This window comes from Felis catus, chromosome B1, assembly GCF_018350175.1.
Source record: "Felis catus isolate Fca126 chromosome B1, F.catus_Fca126_mat1.0, whole genome shotgun sequence".
NCBI classification, from domain to species: Eukaryota; Metazoa; Chordata; class Mammalia; order Carnivora; family Felidae; genus Felis; species Felis catus.
In genome coordinates, this window is record NC_058371.1 from 11,896,398 (window position 1) to 11,917,247 (window position 20,850).

Consider the following 20,850-nt stretch of genomic DNA (forward strand, 5'->3'; position numbering starts at 1 on the left):
AAATGAAACACCTGCCCTCATTGTGGAGGTTCAGTACTTTTTTTAAGCTTAGTTATTTATGTTGAGAGAAAACAGACATGTTTTGGGGGAGGGGCAGAGACAGAGGGAGACAGAATCTCAAGCAGAACTCCCTGCTCTGAGCACAGAGCCTGATGGAGGTGGGTCTTGAACTCACAAAATTGCAAGATCATGACCTGAGCCGAAACCAAGAGTCAGTCGGGTGCTCAACTGACTGAGCCACATAGGGGCCCCATGACTTTGAGTATTTTATGTGTGTTTTTCAGTCTTGGTTTCTCCAGAAAGTAGACCTCAGACCATTGTTTTCAAAGGTACATGAGGTTTCCATTAGATTTTTATGGAGAAAGGAGTTTTCATCCTATAATCTTAAAAGGTTAATCTATTAATGAGATCCTAATTAGCCATCTCATAATATTGTGTGTCATGCAATTTCAAGTTTTACTTCTGTAGTTGATAAGAAATCACGTGTGGGGAGGGGAAGGAGAGAGCAAAAAGACAGATCCGTTAAACAATGTGTTGATGGTAACTTAAAGCCATGTGAAGCCCCAAAAGTTGAGCTCATGGAAGTTTCACTATCCTTAGAATATACAAAGTTGTTGGCTGCATTAAGTTGTTCTGTGACAATATCACAGCCGTGTGAAATTTATGAAAATCCTCGCTGAAAAATTCAATCATATAGTTATACTGCTGGTGACAACTTAGTTTTATCTAAACAACATCATCAGTGATAACGTATTACGCCTGGTGTTTTGATAAATGTAAGCTTTACATTTTTATTGATGTATTTTGTGATTTTTTTAAAAGTCCTGTAAGGGCTAAGTTTCTTGTTATACATAATTAAAATAACTTACATCGAAATGAGTCATTTGTAAGAGAATACGATACATGGTACAATATGTGATATATGGTACATTTTTGACAAATTTTGTGAAACACTACCACCCAGAATCAGAATGATACTTATGTCTCAACCAGGCCCTTTCCCTGTACTGGTTCTCCCATGTATTCAGCTAGCCATTAAATGTGGAGGTTAAATTGTAGTCTCCTCTCCTAAAGTAGCTCAGGAATTTCTGCAGAAAATAAGGGCATTTGTTAGGGTATACCCAAAATTTCTCAATGCACCATAAATCTTGATTAGTGCCTAGAAATCCAGAAGTTACTTTGCAGAGATGGAAAGAAACCCCATGAACAATTAGGCCACTTCATTGTGAATCATGAAAGGGTTGGAAAGATGATTAAATCCCTAAGCACACTGATACCCAAGCTTATCAAAGTGTGAAGAGCTCTTGAATTCATGGCTGAAAGATCTACTTGAATATTTCTAGGTCCTTCTTGGCCTGTGGGTCCATTACAGGGAAACACTTGTAAGATTGCAATGGTTTGTAATATTATTCCCTGTTAAAAATGTTGCACGTGATTCTTGACTTGGTATTTAAACTCAGTAGTGCATTAGCTCTAATAATTTTGCCTCCTGTCTACCAGGCATTCTTATGTTACAGGATCTTTCCTGGCACTACTAAAAACATCCTCTCTCTAAAACATTTTTTCACTGGCTTGATAATTTTCCATTCTTTTCATGTCCAAAGGTCTTAACATGGCATTCAGTGTCCGTCCCTAGCCTGTCTTTCCAAATTGACTCCCTAATCCATAGCCTGACCCTCTGTTTCAAGAAGGGTATTTTAGGGGCGCCTGGGTGGCTCAGTTGGTTGAGTGTCCAACTTCGGCTCAGGTCATGATCTCACGGTCCGTGAGTTCAAGCCCCGCGTCGGGCTCTGTGCTGACAGCTCAGAGCCTGGAGCCTGTTTCAGATTCTGTGTCTCCCTCTCTCTCTGCCCCTTCCCCACTCATGCTCTGTCTCTCTCTGTCTCTCAAAAATAAATGTTAAAAAAAAATAATAAAAAAAAAAGAAGGGTTTTTTAGTCATTGATACTGAATCATGTCTTGCTCAGCCTTTCTGGTATGCATCTTTTGGTCTGTACTCTCTAATTATATTTTCTATCTCTGAACCCCTTTTTACATAATCTACAGATTAGTAGTTTTCATTGATAGTGTTTCCTGGTATTTCAAAATACTTGCCATGTTCCTCCAATTAGATTAAAATTTGGGAGGCAGTGAGGTTTGATTTCATGTAGCATCTGGAAATGGTTTTACCCCTATTATAGCAATCCATGTTGTGCTGAATAAATGTCTTAATTTTGATTTTGTATTTCTTAAAACTATGAATTGTTAAATTGCATTGTCTTGTTCATATGCCCGGTTATAATGTCTAGAATAAAACCATGGATTCCATGTGGGGGAAAATACTTTGCAGGGAAGTAAGAAGACAGAAACTCTAAATTAGCTTCATGATAATGGAATATGGATCTCGATATGCAAGTGAGTGATTTAAGAACTGTGAACTGTTAAACTCCACACCTGATTTACCACATCACCCATGTTATACTAAGTATAAAATGTGCAAACAGGGAAAATACATTTTGCAAATCTATAAATAGCTGTCGATTTCTGTAAAATCATTAATACAAGTAACTTTTTGAGTATAATTTATCTTCCTTCAACACACTATTATTTGTAGGTATAAATCAAGACAACTTCATTTATATTATACACAACACATACCATGATCTTGACCTAATACATTACTCTTTTTGTCTGGGGGGAGAACTTTGAGAAACTTCCTCATATTTTTTCAGGCCTCACTTCTATCAGGGGATGCAGGAAGTGTCAGACATGTTCAGATCCATGGTCCAGTCTGAGTCCGTCCAGAATGTTGTCTTTGGGGGTGGGGGGGAGTAAGAGAAAATGATGGCACACTATAATGTCAAAAAAGCATGTTCCTCTCACAAAATAATTCCAGTGTCCTCTGCAGAGGGTCACCGATTTGCTGGTTTTGGAGAAAGCGAGGCAGGATGGTATGATACCGTCTAGGCTCAATATGCTTCATTTCTGAGAACTCCCGGTTACAGTTCCTGTCATGATATAAATACCCATGGAAGCCGGGACCACAGACATGTCACTACTAAATGATAGCAACACTGAATGAAAACAGTTTTGTTCAAAAAAGGGCTAGAACAAAAGTTGGTATGCAATTTAGATCAGAAGCTTTGAAAGAGTGACAGTTTGAAACATTTTTTAAACCAAAAATTTCAAGAAAGCTTTTATGAATATTGTAATAGCATTTTAAACAGATGATTTACATAGAAGTAAATACACTTTCAAAAGGATGTTGGCCTTTATAATTACATGTAGCCCTAGAAAATCTAGAGTATCAACATTCTGAGGATTCAACCATAGTGTAATTAACATATATTTGTTTGTTTTGCACATTGGGGGCTCTTTCATTTCATTAAGGCAACAGAATGCACATTCTTAATTTCTCGCTTGCTTCTTCAGGAGCATCCAAAGTTAAAAGTGCTATTTCATTAGGCTCTGACCTTTATAATTCTGCCTCTAAACAACATCCTTATTAGTAAAATATGATGGAAGTGCCTGTAGGGTAGAAACAATGAATATTTATTTAGGTACTGGCTTTTGGCCAATTTTTCTGTACCCTAAAGGCATAAATATTATATACCAGAGCATTTAAATTCCTGTGCAGTTAGGATTTTTTTTTTCTTATCACATTTGTGAAAGGCAAAAGTATCTGTGTGACACTTTGAGGAACTCATTTGTCAAAGGCTGACCTGTGCTTGGAAACTATAATAGGCATTTCTATTCAATCATGAAATGTTAAACAGGTATAAATTCTGGTTAACCACCTTAAGTTAAATAGTTAAAATATAAAGGAGGGTGTGCCCATTACCTCAGTCTCTTAAATTTTAGCTAAGTGGCTTTTATAAAACAGAAGGAAGTAGTTAAAATGAATATAACTTGCATCCCTGAAGTCAGTCTTTGAGACGGAGTGTTGAAAGCTGGCAAGCAATTTTTTTTTTCAGAACATTGTCTTTGTTGTCATTAGGCTTTCCTGTGGAGAATGTGTTTGCCACACCTCTCAGCAGAACCACCATAATTGAATGAACAGGTAAGTTGAATTATGGATGTCGAAGTCACATCTTGCTAAAGGGAACCAATAGCATTACTTTCAAAGCTGTAACATCTCCTTGAACAAAATGCTGGGGCTGTTTCAATGCAATAGAATCCCCATATTATTTTTTCTCATTTCTTGATTTTTAAAACGACTCTCTACTGCATCGCCATGGCTACAGTGCTCACATCTGCAAATCATTTGTCAGTGACGAGGGACAGCCTGAGAAATGTCCAGTATTCATCCCCTGCCCTTCTTTGCTACTACTTTTAACCTTTGTGTTTGCGTATAATACTCGTTTCTCCTTAAAAGGTTTTAGTAAAGCGTTAGGCGGTTATAAAACGAAGGGACTGAATTTTTAGTAATTTTTAGTAAGTGTTGTGTACAAGTAGGAACTTCATGCGTCATTTTGATACTAAACTTTTCAGCGTTAAATGTGCTTTTTCTTCCTGTGAATTTGAAAGCACACTGCAAGTGTCCCCTATGACGTACTTCCATGTCCTTGGCCTTATTTTATTTGGGTATAGCCTTTCTTATGTTATAACCCCCAATACCTAACCTCTGTATCAACCAATTTACTGCTGCTTATCCGGTATACAATAAAGGGCAGTTATTGCCAAGTAGCATTCACTACCGACATAAACCATGGGCCTACACGTTCCGTAATAATTTCATAAATTACCTATACCCCGGGCATGGAGATAAACTTACTCAGAAAAGCCAGATATGTGGATATGAATTAACTATGCGCAGCCAATGCAAATAGTGGTAAGAAAATAATTCCTTTGTAGAAAACGGTAACTACAAACAGTAGCCAGACAAGGAGGAAGAAGTTGTGGGGGAAAATATCCATGAGATTTCAGGAGCCATTTGATTCCAGTAAGAAGGTTCTGTGCAAGAAGGAGAGGAGCCCATGCAAGCCCAGAGTTTGCCTGACAGGAAGGAAGGTTGATTGAAGAGTGTGAAGCCAATCATCAACAAAGAGATTGGCTTCTTCTATGTGCAGGGAAGAGGGCTAGGTACAGGAGAGAGGAGTTTCTGAGATGAGAGAGGGTAGTCCTAACCCTTCAGGAATGGAAAGTCCACAGAGAAAGGCAACATAAAAGAAAACCCAACAATATCAGTGGAAAGTACAGTGCTTGAAAGTCACGTTGAGAGGTTTGGATAATAGAAATCCCAGGAAGCCAGGGACTGGTGAGCAATATATCATATGAGATAATGGATATGAAAATGCTGTGTAAACTGCCAGGTGATGTAAAAATGTGAGATAGAATCATTATGTGGCTCACTAGAAAGAAATCTACAATTTTCTGGCTAGCCCTTTTGAAAGTGATGTATGAGTTAGCCTGGGGAGCTAGAGGTTATAGATCCAACCACCAGTCGGATAATGGCAGCTGAAGCTGACAGAGGATAACAAGAAGAGCAAGAGTCCGGGATTGTTAGTGAGAATTTGCATTTTCTTCATATTACGCCTTCAAACAGAGTTCCTAATATTCACAGCAGCTAATAACAGGAGTTCATATTTAGTTATGCTTCTAATGATACATTTACAGTGCTCCCCCAATTACTATTACTGACGGTAGAGTTCTCAGCCTGTCCACAGGCTGGTTAACATGCGTATATAAACCATATTATCTGCATATGTGTCAACAGTGGTTACCAAGCTCCCCTGGAATTCTATTAGTAAAAATAAAAATTCATACCCAGTATAAATATTTATAAATCCCTCACATGTATTTTATACTAATATATTGTGTGCCTTATAAAACATTCATAAAACTAAAGGCAAAAAGAAGAAGAATAAAATATATTAATTGAAGTTCTTTTTTTTTTTTTTTACTGTGCTCCATAGATCATCTCGCACATCCAGAATTCTGAGTTTGCACCTCGTTTTGATGACTGTTGAATGACACCGTGCCATAGTCCGTGACCGTTTGTAGTAAGCAAGGAAATGCTATTAGAACACCCATGCTCATTTCTTGCTTGAGAGACCTATATGGTTACTTATCTATGTAGCATTCTTAACAGGCACACACTGTTTTCTTTATATATTGCTATCTGCTAGGTGAGGACATAGAAACTGCTTCAACTTTCAGCCAGTTTTGTGGTTTCAGGCAAGCCCTCTAGCAAGATGGGGCTTGGGGGCAAACAAATAATGAGTGAAGGTCAGTGAGATTTTTGTTTCAGCAGGAGCTGGTGGGCCCTGTAGAACAGCTTCCATCTGTGAATACAAACAACACATGGAGCCAGCCCTGACCATTGGGCATGTTTTCTAAGACCTTTCTGGATGCCTCAAATGGCAGATGGTACCGAACCCTACGTATACTATGTTTTCTCTATTCATGCATACATACACACGGTGAAGTTTGTATGTTGGGTCACAGTAAGAGGTTAGCAACAATAAAAATAAAACAGAATGGTTTTAACAATAGGTTATAATAGAAGATGCATGCATACGTGGTCTCTCAGAATATCTTAATGTATTGTACTCAACCTTGTGATGCGTTGAGAGGACAAAATGCTCGGAGGACGGGCTGGAGTGGGGTGAATGAGGTAGGAGTTGTGTTATAGCGCCAGGCTGTGTTGAACACTGGTTAATAGAGTCCAGACCCTCAGATAGGGGGTCAGATGAAGGAACCTACTGTATTATGGGTTTAGCTCATCCAGGCAAGGCCATAGCACAATATTGGAACTTGTTCCTGTTTCGATTTTGCATTTCAGCAGCTTAGATCCTTGCCTCTTCAATCATTTCTCTTTTATGAAAGGTACTTATAAGAATCTGATAGTCTACCCTTGAGTGCAAGTTATAGTATTTCCTGGTATTTTGTATGATTGATAGTGTATTTTTGGCATCTAATTTCCTGGGTGTTGATGAGTCCTAAGTCGTGTGTATAAGTAACATATATCACTCTTGTTGGTATCCTAGTCGGTTAAAGCATGTGCTTAAATGGCATATATCTGATTTTATACATCTACATTATACACACAACATTCCAACACTAAACAGAGCATTATTTCTTTCTAGGTGCTTGGTAAGAAATATAATTAAAAAAAAAAAGTCTGAGCATCTAATGTAAAACATGGGATTCCAGTAGATAACAATGTATAATGTAATTGAAGTTTGCTAACAGTAGGAGTTGAATGTTTGGTGATGGTTGTGTTATTTAACCAGATGGGAGGGAATCCTTTCGTAAAATATACGTACATTAAATCACTGCAGTGCACACTTGAACTTTATTACAAATTTGTATGTCAATTATAACTGAAATTAAAAATAACTAAGTAAAACAAGAATTAGGACTGTCTTCAGAAGTTGGAGAAACCAGAATAGGGATATCCAGGAATTGGCAACTAATTAGACCATTTCCTCTGGAGCGTGAAGCCAGAGTAAGTCAAAATAATTATGTACTATGAGAGAAGCCATTTTAATAATGCTAGAATGCAACCTATAGCTGGGAAACCCAGGTGTAGGTCTGAAGCACGTGGTGTAGAAAACGGAGTTGACAAGGGATGACTATTAGTTATGTGTTGGGAAACAGGATTCATGCTTTTATTTTTGTTTTTTTTTTTCCACTGGTGTTCACTATAGTGAACCTCTAGTAACCACAGATCTGATCTTTCTCGGGGGCTGTTTTATTGTTGTTGTTTTTATAATCTACATAAGTGAGATCATCACTATCGGTCATTCGCTGACTTACTTCACTTAGCATCATGCCCGTGAGGTCCAACCATGTTATTTCAAACGGCAGGATTTCTTCCTTTTTTTATAGGTGGATAGTATTCCTTTGTTTATATACCACATCTTCTCTATCCCATACGTCTACTGGTGGACGCTTAACACTTCCATGTCTTGAGTATCTCAAGTAATACTGCTGTGAACATGAGGACACAGGTATCTTTCCTGTAAATGTTCCTGGATGTATTTCCAGAAGTGGAATTGCCGTGTCATAGTTCTATTTTCTAACTTTTCAAGGAACCTGAATACTGATTTCCGTAAGTGGGTGTACCAATATATAATCCCGCCAGCCATGCACAAGGGTTCCTCTTTCTCTATAATTTGCCTGGCATTTGTTATCGCCTATTTGTTGTTGTTGTTGTATTGTTTTGTCTTGATAACAGTTCTAACAGACATGAGATGATATCTCATTGTGGTTTTGATTTGAATTTCCATAATGATTAGAGATGCTCATGTATCTGCTAGTTGTCTCTAGATCTTTGGGAAAATGTTTGTTCAGGTCCTCTGCCTATTTAATTGGATTGTTTGTTTGTTTGGCTATTAAGTTATAGGACTTACTTACATATTTTGGATATTATCCCCTTATCAAATACATGGTTTGAAATTACTTTCTCCTATTCAGTAGGTTGTCTTTTCATTTTGTTGATTGTGTTTCTGTACAGAAGTCACCCATTTCCTTTTGGGTCAGGGAAAGGGAAGACGATCGTAGGCCATTGCTGTAGTGGACAATGAATCAAATTGTTGAAAATTCCTGGGAGTTGTTCCTATGTCATAGACAATGACCTTTCCCAAACTTTGAATTATCAATAGGAGTAAAATGTTGTCTGGCCTAGGGGATCCTCTGGTTTCTGAGAATAATTCCCAGGGGAATTGGCAGCTTCATCTACGGGAACAGCGCTCTCCAGCACCCAGAGAAAGAAGCTGTTGGTTTACGACATAAACCTCAGCCCACATCAGCACCATCCTGCCCCGCTGAATTTTGCTTCTTTGAAATCAAACCCACAGCAGGTTGCTTTTCCATCACTTTTGGTCTTCAGCCTTTATTTTTAGTTCTTGTGACCAAGAAAAAAGGAAAACCATTCAATAGAGTCTCCTAGAATACTGTTGAAGAACGGTCAGGTAACCGCTTTAACAGGTTTCTCCGGTATCCTGGTCTGTGAAATGAAGATGCAGAGAGCCCCCCCTCAAGCTTCACAACTTTGGAGATCACTCCCCTCCTAAGATAATGGCCTGTATTCTTGCTCCCATGTTCCTTCAAATGTCTCCCTGCTTGAAGTTTAAATGAAACTCAAGAAACTGTAATTTTCAGACCTTTACTCTATCAATCTCATGATTTTACTGCTGGAACCAAATGAATCAATAGTAACCATCAAACCATCCCATGCATCAAGCAAGTAACCCTAGGAAACACGAAATATAGAAGGAATCAATGACAGGCAATGGATGTTTTATAGCCCATCATTTAATGCCTTAACTACAGTAGGCGCTCATTTAAAGATATTACTTTGCTCCAGCAAACAATAAAAGCAACTGAGTATTTATTTGATTGTTGCCAAATGCAGTGATCCCATCACAGTGATTTAAGGAGACACAATTGCTGCCCTTCACCAGTGGGGTTTATTTTTTATACCCTTGAGAGAGTGGTCAATATTGTTGCAGTGAAAGCATCTTTACACATGACTAACTAGCTGGGAGAATAAAAACAGATTGGGAAGGAGTAACCATCCAAGGGCAAGTGGTGAATTTGGAGCTTATCAAATTTGTGGATTTGGGGGCTAAACGTGAGCTATGTCACAATAATTTATAAAAAAAGGAAATAAGATTTCCTTATTATATAATAACTGTAATACATACTGAATTCAATATATACATATAGAATATATATTGAAATATATATTGAAGTTGTCTCTCTCTCTCTCTATATATATATATATGTTGATTGTGTTTCTGTACTCTCTCTCTATATATATATATGTAGATATATCTATATCTATATATCTATATCTATAGAGAGAGAGGAATGCTCTTGGGAAAGGATGCCTAGTAGAGATTTTTGTCTACATAAGTCACAGCCCCATTGTGTCCTGAACCATCTGTCACTTGAATAATTTCTTTGTGTATGTCAGGAAGTGAGGATTTTATGGTTGGGGTTAAAGATCTGAGACCAGTTTTCTATTACTGCCAGTAATGGAGAGAGAATGTCATCCTTGGCTGTAGCCGATGGTGGGTGGGGTTGCAGGGGGACGGGAGGGGGCGTGATGCCTTAGGAGCTACTGCTTCCTCAAATTCCCCACCCTCAAATTGAACATATTCATTTGTTCGCTCATTCAGGTTCATTTATTCATTTGTCAGTCTCTCCACTGAGTCAACAAACCCACATTGAACCCATTCTTGGTGCTGAGTGTATTGTTAAGACACAATGTCCTGTTGTGCATTCAGGAAGTTGATGTGCAGTTCTTGAGATAGACTCTGGGCTCTTGTTTGCATGGTCCACAGCCTTCCTCAGTCTGGGTGGGTTAGAGTTTCTGCCACCATTCTCTTGTCCTATCTCCCTCTCTTTGTACAAAGCCTAAAAACTTTGAGGCTAAAAACTATGCCTTGAAACCAAATCCACATAACAGGACCTATGGATAATGAGTAATTAACAGAATGTACACTTGGGCTTTGTTAGAATTTGGGTTTTAGAGGAGATTACCTCTGGACCTTCTTCATAGAAAAAGTCATGTCAAACACTATGAACTGTAAGCTTGGTAAGCAAAAACAGAAGATTAACTTTTTCTCTAAGATTCAAGACTGTCATGTTATTTGGCCAGCATAAGTATTTTCTAATGACACCAAAGGGATACCAAAGTGATGCAAAGACATTAAACCCACCCGCCCTCCTCCTGGCACCTTAAATGTATCTCTGTGCTTAGGAGTTTCACAGTGCCACTCGGAGATGAAGCCAGTTGAGCTAAAAGATGGGAGTGCACAGATCACTCTGAACGTAAACTTTTTAGTTTATGTTCTGAACATAAACCGCCAACGGTTTCTGAGTTCGAGGCCCGCATGAGGCTCTGTGCTGACAGCTCAGAGCCTGGAGCCTGCTTCGGTTTCTGTGTCTCCCTCTCTCTCTCTGCCCCTCCCAGGCTCGTGCCTGTCTCTCAAAAATAAACATTAAAAATAATGTAAAATGGTTTTAAAAACAAGGGTATTTAATTTATTTAAACAATCAGGATTCCATTGTGAGAAACATTCTTTTCAAATGTGCCTTTTAGAAATATCTTTGTCAAGGAGATTTTCATTGTTAGTCATATTTCTTAACAGTATCTACAACGTCATAAAATTTATAAAGGAATTTTTCTAGATTATAAAAATATGTTTTTACAACTTTCTCCTGTCATTAGGGAATTAAGATGTAGCATAGGTTTGGGGCGCCTGAGTGGCTCAGTCAGTTAAGCTTCTGACTTGACTTAGGTCGTGATCTCACAGTTTCTGGGGTAGAGCCCCATGTCCAGCTCTGTGCTGACAGCTGAGTTAGGGCCTGCTTCAAATTCTTTGTCTCCCTCTCTCTCTGCTCCTCCCCGCTAAGGCTCTGTCTCTCTGTCTCTCAAAAACAAACATTAAACAAAAAAAAAGACATAGTGTAGGTTTATTTCTGTTCAAACCTTTTGTGATAAATTCACTCACCAAAAATCTACCTTTTTAATTTTACTAAAGATGGGTGAAGTTATGTTAAAAATTGAGGGAAATTTTTAAATATACTTATTTTACATTCCAGGATCACCTACTTTTAACAATCTATGTTTTATTAAGCACAATAAAAACACTCTCATTTGAGGTACGTTTTATATGTTCTGTCTTCTACATAGGTATTAGTTGCCCATCTGATAGGTTTCTCATTTTCACACGATTTGTTCTTCACTAGTATTTTCATAGAATCCAGACTCCATAGTAGTTTATCGGAGAATTGGTTAAAACTCTTGCATCACAAATTGGGCCCATGTAGAAATCTACTTGAGTATCTCACTTAAGGCAACTAAAGGTTGAAAGGTCACTTCTGGGGACAAGGGAACTGTGATTTTTATGTGATAAGAGATACAGGAAATAATATGACATGAATCATTCTTTAGATAAATCAGATTGAGAAGTGGGCTTTTACAATGTCAGTAATGATTTGAATAGTAAATAATTAGATTCTAGTATAATCTAATTTCAAACTTGGAGAATTACATTGATAAAGTCAGGGAAGACTTTTGTATGCATAGTAGTGACAAAAATCACACTAATCAGGTACCTTTTGAGGTTTCTCCTGTTGGATGTTGAGATTCCTTTGTGTTGTAGGTCATGTGGCTAGTCTTTAGTTGACCCTGAATCCCTGAGATAGAACCAGGGACTTGCTATTCTCATGACTATGACCTAATTATCTGAGCATCTTTCCTGTCGTGCCGAGATTCAGCCTGAGAATCTGTTCAACCTGTTCAGCCAGCCACCACCAACTGATTTGAACTGGCATTCAAGAAAGAAACTAAATGCCATCCCTCCTTCACATCTTGCCTGTTCTTTTAAGTTAGCCTGACATGTACAGACTTTAAACTTCATTTTGCCTTCCATTATCATGATCTCCTATGACTAGAGTAATGGAACTATCTGTACACGATTGACCAGTTATAGTGTGAGGTCACCAACATCATCTGTAGTCTCTCCAGGGGAACACAAAATCCGGGAGGTACTTGACATTAGATCACATTAGTTGAATGTTTGTTAGTGTGAGGCACTAACACTGTACTAAATGTTTTAAAAGTCACTTCATTCAATCCTCATTGAAGCTGTTGAGGTAAGAGCCATTATTATTCTTGTTTATAACAGATAAGAAAACTGAGGTTTAGTGAAATTACACGACTTGCTAAAAATTACACATAAGTTGAATAGCCCGTAGTCTAACCAAGATTACCTGAAACTAAGGTCTAGGTTTTTAGCCAGTATACTAAAAACTGCCTCCCCATAAACAAAATTCCGTTCTTTATGTGACTTAATGTGTTTGAATTATAAGAACAAATTGTGTACAGAAAAACAATTGCATTCTAACTCTTACCCTGGTCTTAGTTTCTTAACTATAGAATGAGGCTCCACTAACAGGTTCTCAAAGCTCTTTTCCTCTGACCAATTCTATCTTTATGAAGTCATTTCGATTATGAATCAGTAAAATTGATAGATAACTCAACAGAAGCAGAACTTTGTAATTGAAAGTGGACAAAGTGCTATAAACATCTCAGGGAGAGCAAAAGGGGGAAAAACTCAGAAAATATAGGACTTATTAGGGGTCATAAACCAAACAAAACAGTTGGAAGAAAGCTTTGGCTAAAGGCTCTCAATGAATAGAACAAAAGTATTAATGGTATTCAAAATAAGTCAAAGATAGTAATAACACTATCAAAATTGCCTGGTCACTTTATACTTGGTTCAGTTTTTTCTCTGCACTAAATTTATGACCTCTGGGACTTAAAACTCTTTATAATTCATATTTTATTTATGAGCAAAAATTACAAAGTCAAAATGTTATCAGTGTCTAATTTTCAAGAGACGATGGAATAGCATGTTTCCATCATTACATTTTTATAAGAAGAGATATTTGTAAGATTAAAAATAGTACCCTATAAACAACTTTCAAAAGAGTGTACAATTACTATATCTTATAGATGTGTTCATTTTCCATCTGCTACCCTAATCTTTATACACACATGCATACACATGTGTATATATTATAGAATACATAGAATTCTTTAAATTTTGAGATAAAGAAGAAGCAAAACAATAAATGATACTCACCTTCTAATTTTGTAGGAAATGAAGCCAAAGTTAATAGTTTATTTTCTTGTAATCTACTTGAAAGCAAAAACAAAGTTTGCTGAAAAATGTGCTTATACACATACGTATATGCATCTGTATATAGTTATATATACAAGACATATATAACTATTTAACATATATATTGAACTTTGGTTTCATTTTCTGTAAAATGAAGAGATGAGAAGTCATGGTTTGTTTTAAAACAAGTTTTTAATCATTAAAATTTATTTTTCAGGAATATGGTAAATACCAAAGAGTTTCTGGACAAAGTTATTTACATGTCAATAAATAAATACTTGTAAAAGAAGCTTGAGAGATAAGTAGCAGGTTGAGATGAATGGATTATGTTTCTCCTGAATTGTTTCATTTAACCTGATGTTTTTAAATTTAAGCTAGTATTACGGGACTGCTTAGGGTTTTCCGCATTTTCAGATCCCAGAGCTGGGCAAAGAATTATGCAAGCAGTCTCAGCTTGAAATTAGAAAAAACAAAACAAAACAAAACAAAACAAAACAAAACAAAACAAAACGAGGGTCACCTGTTGAGGAACCATTCAAACTGTAGACATGGGATCCACAAGTCAAAATAACTGTCATCGGGTTATTTCTAAGTGAAATGATAGTCCTGTGACTCAGATGCCCCCACTCTAAAGCAAATGGTCCTTGCTTTTAGAGACCTCATAGACAAACTTGACAAAGCAGTAAAGAGCTGGGTGAGAGAAAAGAGAAAGAGATAAGAGGACTGTCCTATGATTAAACATTTTGACCAGAGCATGAGTTTCTTGTTTTGAGAATTTCTAGCTAGAGTATTTGTGGACAAATTTTCAGATTTCTGTGAAACTAATGCAGTGGTTCTCAGACTTTAACATATATCAGAATCATCTGGAGTCCTTGTTAACACACATCTGTTGACCTCATGCCAAGTTTCTGATTTATCAGGTCTAGGAAAGGCCTGCGAATTTGCATTTGTAACAAGTTTGTAGGTGATGTTTTAACTGGTCTGGGGAATGCAGTTTGGAAGTCATGGTTTTAAAATTCATCTCAGACAAGGGTTGCAGAAATTCTTGAATCGTGTTTGAAAATATCACCATAATCTAAGCCAACTAGAATAGTCCATTTCCTATCGTACTATTAGATTTAAGGACTTTTTATGTTCTAGTAAACCCGTGAAAAGTTGGAAATTTCCCAAAATGTTAAAATTCATCATTGCATCATGTCAGTAAACATTACTATCTTATAACATTCATTCTCAAAGATACAATACAGGTGATTATTTCTACAGTCCACCCTTTCATGTTCTTTGTGTCTTGGGGATAAATTCTATATTAACTTCATTCTTGCCATTGTATATATTTTTTTAGTTGTTAATTATTCATTATATGTCAAACGGGAAGTAGTTCATTCTTTCAGATCAAAGATAGAAAGGGTGAAATTTTTCATAATCTTCTTTAGGACATTTTAAAGTAGAAATATTTCAGAAATCATCACTAACAATGGACTGCTTCACAGTAACTTCAATTATATTTCTGAAACTTACCTCTTAAGTTCCTCCCTTGTCCTTTCTTCAACTCTAGTTTGGGTAACATAAGTGCTTTGAAATTAGCCAAACTGGATACTGTTTTTTTCTGAAATGGGCCAAAGTGATAAGTAATCCTTTTGATTTTTTGTGGTTCTTAAAATCAACAATTAAATGGATGGAACATTACACGGGAGTTTATGTTATGACTGGCATTCAACTAATAATACTTTTAATAAATGTTTGCTTCTATTATGGAGTAATCACTATGCTAGCTACTGAGGATTCAGAGATAAATAATCATCTTCTGGAGGAACTAACTCAATGGGTACTGATGGGTAGGCCAGAAAACGAATCATTACGGGTCAAGATGCATGGTGCTGTCTTGTAAAGATAAGCAGAAGGCTGGGGTTGCTCACAGGGGAGGCTACGCAGGTGCAAATTAGGGGAGGTTTCAAAAAGAGGCCACATTTGCTTTGGCCCATAAACGTGAATAAGAATATTCTGGGTCAAGAAGGAGAGCAGCTCTTCCAGACAGAAAAAATAGATACAACCTCATTTAATGATTAGTAAAGAAGAAAAACTATTCCACCTATCAACCTAACTTTGGAGATTTGACATTTATAGCTGAAATACTGTGCATCAATAATACATAGCTATTTTATTGATATTATATTTTTGAAAATAAAAACCATCTGAAAGAAATATACTCCAGTATTAATGATCTTGGTAAAAGCTATGGTATGCATTTGCTGAAAGATTCAAACTAAGAGGAAGTCTTAATTCAACTGAGATAGATCACAGAAGGCTCCATAGAGCATGCGAGTCTTCAGTTAATTCTTGGAGAACATTTCAGGATTTGAGTGGAGGGAGTCTAATAGTAGAGAGAACAGGGTGAATAAAAACAGCCCCAGGTTTGTAAGAAACCAACATGAAAGGTCATGAATGTTTTCTGATTTTAAATTTCTTTAGAATAACTCTGCCAGTGTAAATAATTATATATATATATATATATATATATATATATATATATATATATATTTAAAATCCTCGTAGTTTTATATATGCATTAAAGTAATGGATTGTTAGAATTTTGGGGTTTATAAAGGGCCGCCTTCACCACAAATCCTTTGACACGCGTATTTTCACATGATATGATATTTATGATTTTGGCAATGAAGAATGACTCCAACTGTTGTAAATTTTTCTTAAGTGATAAACAAAACAAAACCAAAAACTAGCAAGTTTCACTTCTTCACATCCAAAATGATGACCTTTGTTTTTAAAAAGGTCTCACAGAAAAAAAAAAAAAAAAAAAGGAAAGAAAATACAAATCTTAAATAATGGGAGAGGAATATTTTTGTGTACCTTCCAATTTTTAAATGCTTTTCATCTTGGGGATCCTGTGACTGGCTTACTTAAATCAACTGCCCATGGGACCTGGATGGTTGGGAGGTGGAACTTAGATGTGGGGCAGGCCGGCGGGTGTCTGCTGTGTGCCAGTAAACTAAGGTTGAAAATTCTTGAACTAAGAGATTAATGTCTTTGTCGATCCCTTTGTATTACCCCGACCACATCTCCTGCATTAACACATAATTAGAAGTTTATTATATTTGGTGTTTGTTCTGTAAGTCTCTGTCTGCTAAAGTGAAGGCTATTTTTAAGTGAAAGAAAATAATTACTAGGGTAGAATTTACTTTTGTCTATTTCACTTTGCTGGTCAAAGGGAATGTTATACCATTTCCCAGTCTGCTTTGAGGATGGCAATAAAATCAGCAAGGTCTATTCTCTTCCAGAATTACTTTCTAATTTCGTATTTTAGATTTACTACCTGTCTCTCCTTGTCTCAAACAACTTAAAGCCCTTTCCGTACATCTGCTGCTCATAGAATCCACATAAGTCATGAAGCCAGTGATAGCACCAACTATGAAAAGAAACAATACCAATTAAGGTGAAGTAGTGCTCTTTCCTTGAAGAAAGTTATGTGTTACGCTGAAGGGTAGTTAGGAAACTCACTTCATAGCCCTTATGTGAGGGGGAAAAAAGATGGACAGTGAGTGATTAGGTTTCAGAGAGTTGGGTAGATAGAATAACTGCCAGCACCATTTTTCTCCTCTTCTGTGTTTGTAGATTAACAGGGTCAACAATACATCCTTATTTGTTGGTGTTTTTAAGGAGTATATACACAGTCTCTGTGCAGAAAAGATGACCTGCTTTGGGAATGGAAAGAAAGGTAAAATTTATGAAAAAAAAAAAATCTTACACATTTTTTCACCAAGTTTGGATCCCTACAAGACCACAGTCCAAAAAAAAAAAAAAAAAATGTCAAGGCATTGTTTTGGCTCTTGTGAGGACATGAAACCAGGAAAGATCTGCTAACTTTGTCAGTCGTGTCTCGAGACCCAGGGATCTTCTAAGAATGACTTTCTTTAGCATCCTTCAACCCTCCATTTAGTGTCTAAAATAGAGAATGCTCCATTCCAAGACTGATAAGCCGGCAGTAGGAAGTCCTTTTTCAATTATGTCTTCCTGAGTACCACTTCAAAAAGTGGAGGGGTTAACTGTATTTACCTTAGCTGCCTGACCAACCTAGAAACACCCAGCTTAATAAGTATCAAGACCCCCCCAAGTGTTCTTTTTTCCTGGTACGTACTGTTGAGCATCTGGTATTTAATTCATATGAGAGAGATTCAGGTTCCAATCTGTCCGATGTTATGGCAAGGTGGTATAGACACACAGATCCATAAATTCACCCAGCTGCTCTCCTCATGGGGCTTTTGGTCTAGTGTGGCATATGATCTCTAGGAGTAATCTACAATTGGTGCATTCAACATAGTATATTAAGACAAAACATTACATTTGGTTTGTCTCTCTTTGAAGGGCAGTTACAAAGAATGTTCTGGGGGGGGATAAAAGATAAAAAGGGTGACACATAGTATACTTCTCTCATCTCTCTTGAGGGTTGAGGATGGGCAAAGTAGGATTTAAACACAAATAGAGCTTCACAGATCTTTAGGTGGCACAGTATGTTTGGGGATGAGAACACCATGCTTTTTTAAATGATTGTAGAGAATATTATGTAGAGGACCACTCATTGAACACTCAAGCATTCAGTTTAGAGTGTCCTTCAAAATCTTCAACGAATATTTACTGAGTGACTATTATGTACTAGACACAGGAGCTGGGGATAACTGAATTTAGGAAGATTTTACATAAATCTTAAAACATAAATGATCTCTGGCAATATTCCCAAATCATTAAAATACTCTAAAGTCAAATCAGTATGCTAATCATCATACTTTCCTCCAGAGCTGGATTCTGTCCTTTTCAAATGGCCAGGAACCATAGTAGTAGTTATAAACTCATTCATAATTTATTGGATAAAGGTCAGTTGCATTTTGAGACACATTAAATTATACCATTAGCTGTAAATTGGAATCTTTTTCTAAATAAATGATCCTTAATAGTTTAAACAAACAAAAAATAATCCTAACAAAAGACAAATTCCAAAGCCTTTGCAGAAATAACTAAATTCATCTACCCTTTTCACATAAATATTTGTGCTTAAAATATGGGATGCATGTAAAAACCTCTTTATTTTTACAGAACTTTAAAGATTTTATAATGTACATTTGCTTAATTAGAGGAAAGTAATATTTTAAATATGAACCAAATATACTTTTCTTGTGTCTGGTGGCCTGGGTTGACACTTAAGAGGATTTAAAAATTCTTAGGCCATCTAAGTTTTTACACATTGATTGAAGTCATAGTTTAGGACTTAGAGTATGTTCCCATCACATATGCATTTGAAATGTAAAAGGCTTTATTTTGAATGCACTGAGGCATATTAAAAATAAAATGGAAATTTTCATGCTTGAGATAGAGCCAAGGTGATTTGCTCAATGTCATTTTGAATTCTCCCCAAATCTAAGGAGGGAATCCCTCAGGTAACATTTGAAACAATTTGAGTACTTGTATTTCTAAAAGAGGCACTTAAAATAAACAACCAAGAAATCTTCTTAAGCAAAAAAAAAAAAGTGTGTGTGTTTGTGTGTGTGTGTGTGTGTGAAGAGAGAGAGAATCTGTGTGTCAAGAAGGAAATCCAAAGTAATAATTTTAAAATATAGCAATATTGGGTCATTTTTAGATTTTTCAAGTAGTCACTCAGTTATTTTTTCCAAAAAAAAAATTAACAGAACTATAAACAATTAATTAAAACATCATGCTTATGTGCCCTCCCCCAAAATAAAAGTAATTCAGATATGCTGTGCAGAGGTTAATGCAACAGGTACCTTTTATTCTTCTTAAACATTTGTTAACAACAGATACGCATTGACCTCAGCTGATATCTTTGATTAATCTTCGGGATTAAAGTATTTGTCAGCATAGAGAACTAAATATAGACTACTACCACATTCGGGAAAAAATAAAATAAGTCATCTTCAAACACATGACAGGATGGATAGCAGAAGGGATAGGGTGGATGCAATATTTGCTTATCAGAAAAGGCCTAAATATCTATTTTGGTGCATCTGACAGCAACAAATGAAGATCTCCAAATAAATAAGCTACACGGAAAGACATCTGAGAAAAAAAAAAATGCCACAATTCCCATTAGAATAACAATGGAAAGAAATAATTGCATTCTCTCATGAGTAGTTATATAAAATAAAAAAATCTTACACCCAATTTATGGTAAATGATAGGAAAAATTAAAGACTTAGATACTTAAAGTGGTGTTACAGGATTCCAAATCACAGCAGACAACGTTTATCTATATTTAGGGGGAAAAGCTAAATGCGTTTTGTCTTGAGTTAACTCTGTAAGGCCTGGATTTCCTGCCATGTGTCTTTTCATATTCCTGTTACATATTCCTACCAGCAGTGGTTCTCCAAGAAAGAGGAGGTCACGTGGCAGCTGCTTACCACTTCCCACAAAATTCTATATTTGTACTCCACCCATGTCCCCCCTTTCGTTTCTTATCCTTGTCCTCTTGACCTTGGTCCAGCTACGCTGCCTTCGTCGGATTTCTCCAAACACCTTCTCTTCCCTGTCTCACAATTTTCACAATTGCTTTTCGTTCTTTACCTGGGTTCTTCACTTCTCTCTTTCCTTGGGTTCAGGTCTACCTGCGGGTTCTCCTGTCCCTGGGAAAAACTTGTCCGGTTCTTCTCCTCTACCACCAGCTTCTCCAATGACTCTCTGGCCTGGCCCATCTCCCAGGGTCCCTCATTCAAAGCTCCCACAGCCTTCAGAAAGCATCTGTGAGTCCCTGTGTTTATCTCCTGTCTTGCCCCCACTCATAAGGCAGCTCCATGAGAACCAGCTTCTTGTCTGCCTACTTAGCCGATTGTACTTGCAATGCCTAGAACGGTGTTGCCCTTGGCTCCAAGAAGCCAGTGAATAATTAACTGTCAATCAGTTTGGTTGATCTGAAGTAATATGTTGCTCTCACGTAGCCTAAAGGGGAAGAAACAGTAGCTGCCATTAGCACTGTGCAGTTTCAGGCTCTGTTTTCCCCAGAAACCACTCCCGGGGAAGGAATAATTCTCCGTGGAGAGTAAGGGACACCCTTCTCTTCCTACAGTTTTATGCCCACAGCTGTGTATTTTGAAATGTGAGTCTCAATAGGTGGTAAGCAGTTTTGGGAGAGAGAGCTCTCGCGTCTACAAACGGGTTCAACGGCTGCGTGCGTGAAACAACGGAGAGACAATTCAAGTCACAACAC

At 37.0% G+C, this 20,850-nt stretch overlaps 1 long non-coding RNA gene across 3 annotated transcripts in view; it reads left to right on the forward strand.

Annotated features, from left to right (window-relative positions):
• Nucleotides 1-20,850, forward strand: part of LOC111560086 — a 673,456-nt gene that overhangs the window by 647,758 nt on the left and 4,848 nt on the right. The window contains exons 8-10 of one of the 3 annotated variants that reach the window (XR_006597321.1): nt 2,289-2,394; nt 3,977-4,039; nt 5,895-6,017. This is a non-coding gene — a long non-coding RNA (uncharacterized LOC111560086). Of the gene's footprint in view, nt 1-2,288; nt 2,395-3,976; nt 4,040-5,894; nt 6,018-20,850 lie in introns of those variants that run through there. The other 2 variants (XR_002741596.2, XR_006597320.1) reach the window with 2 other exon arrangements.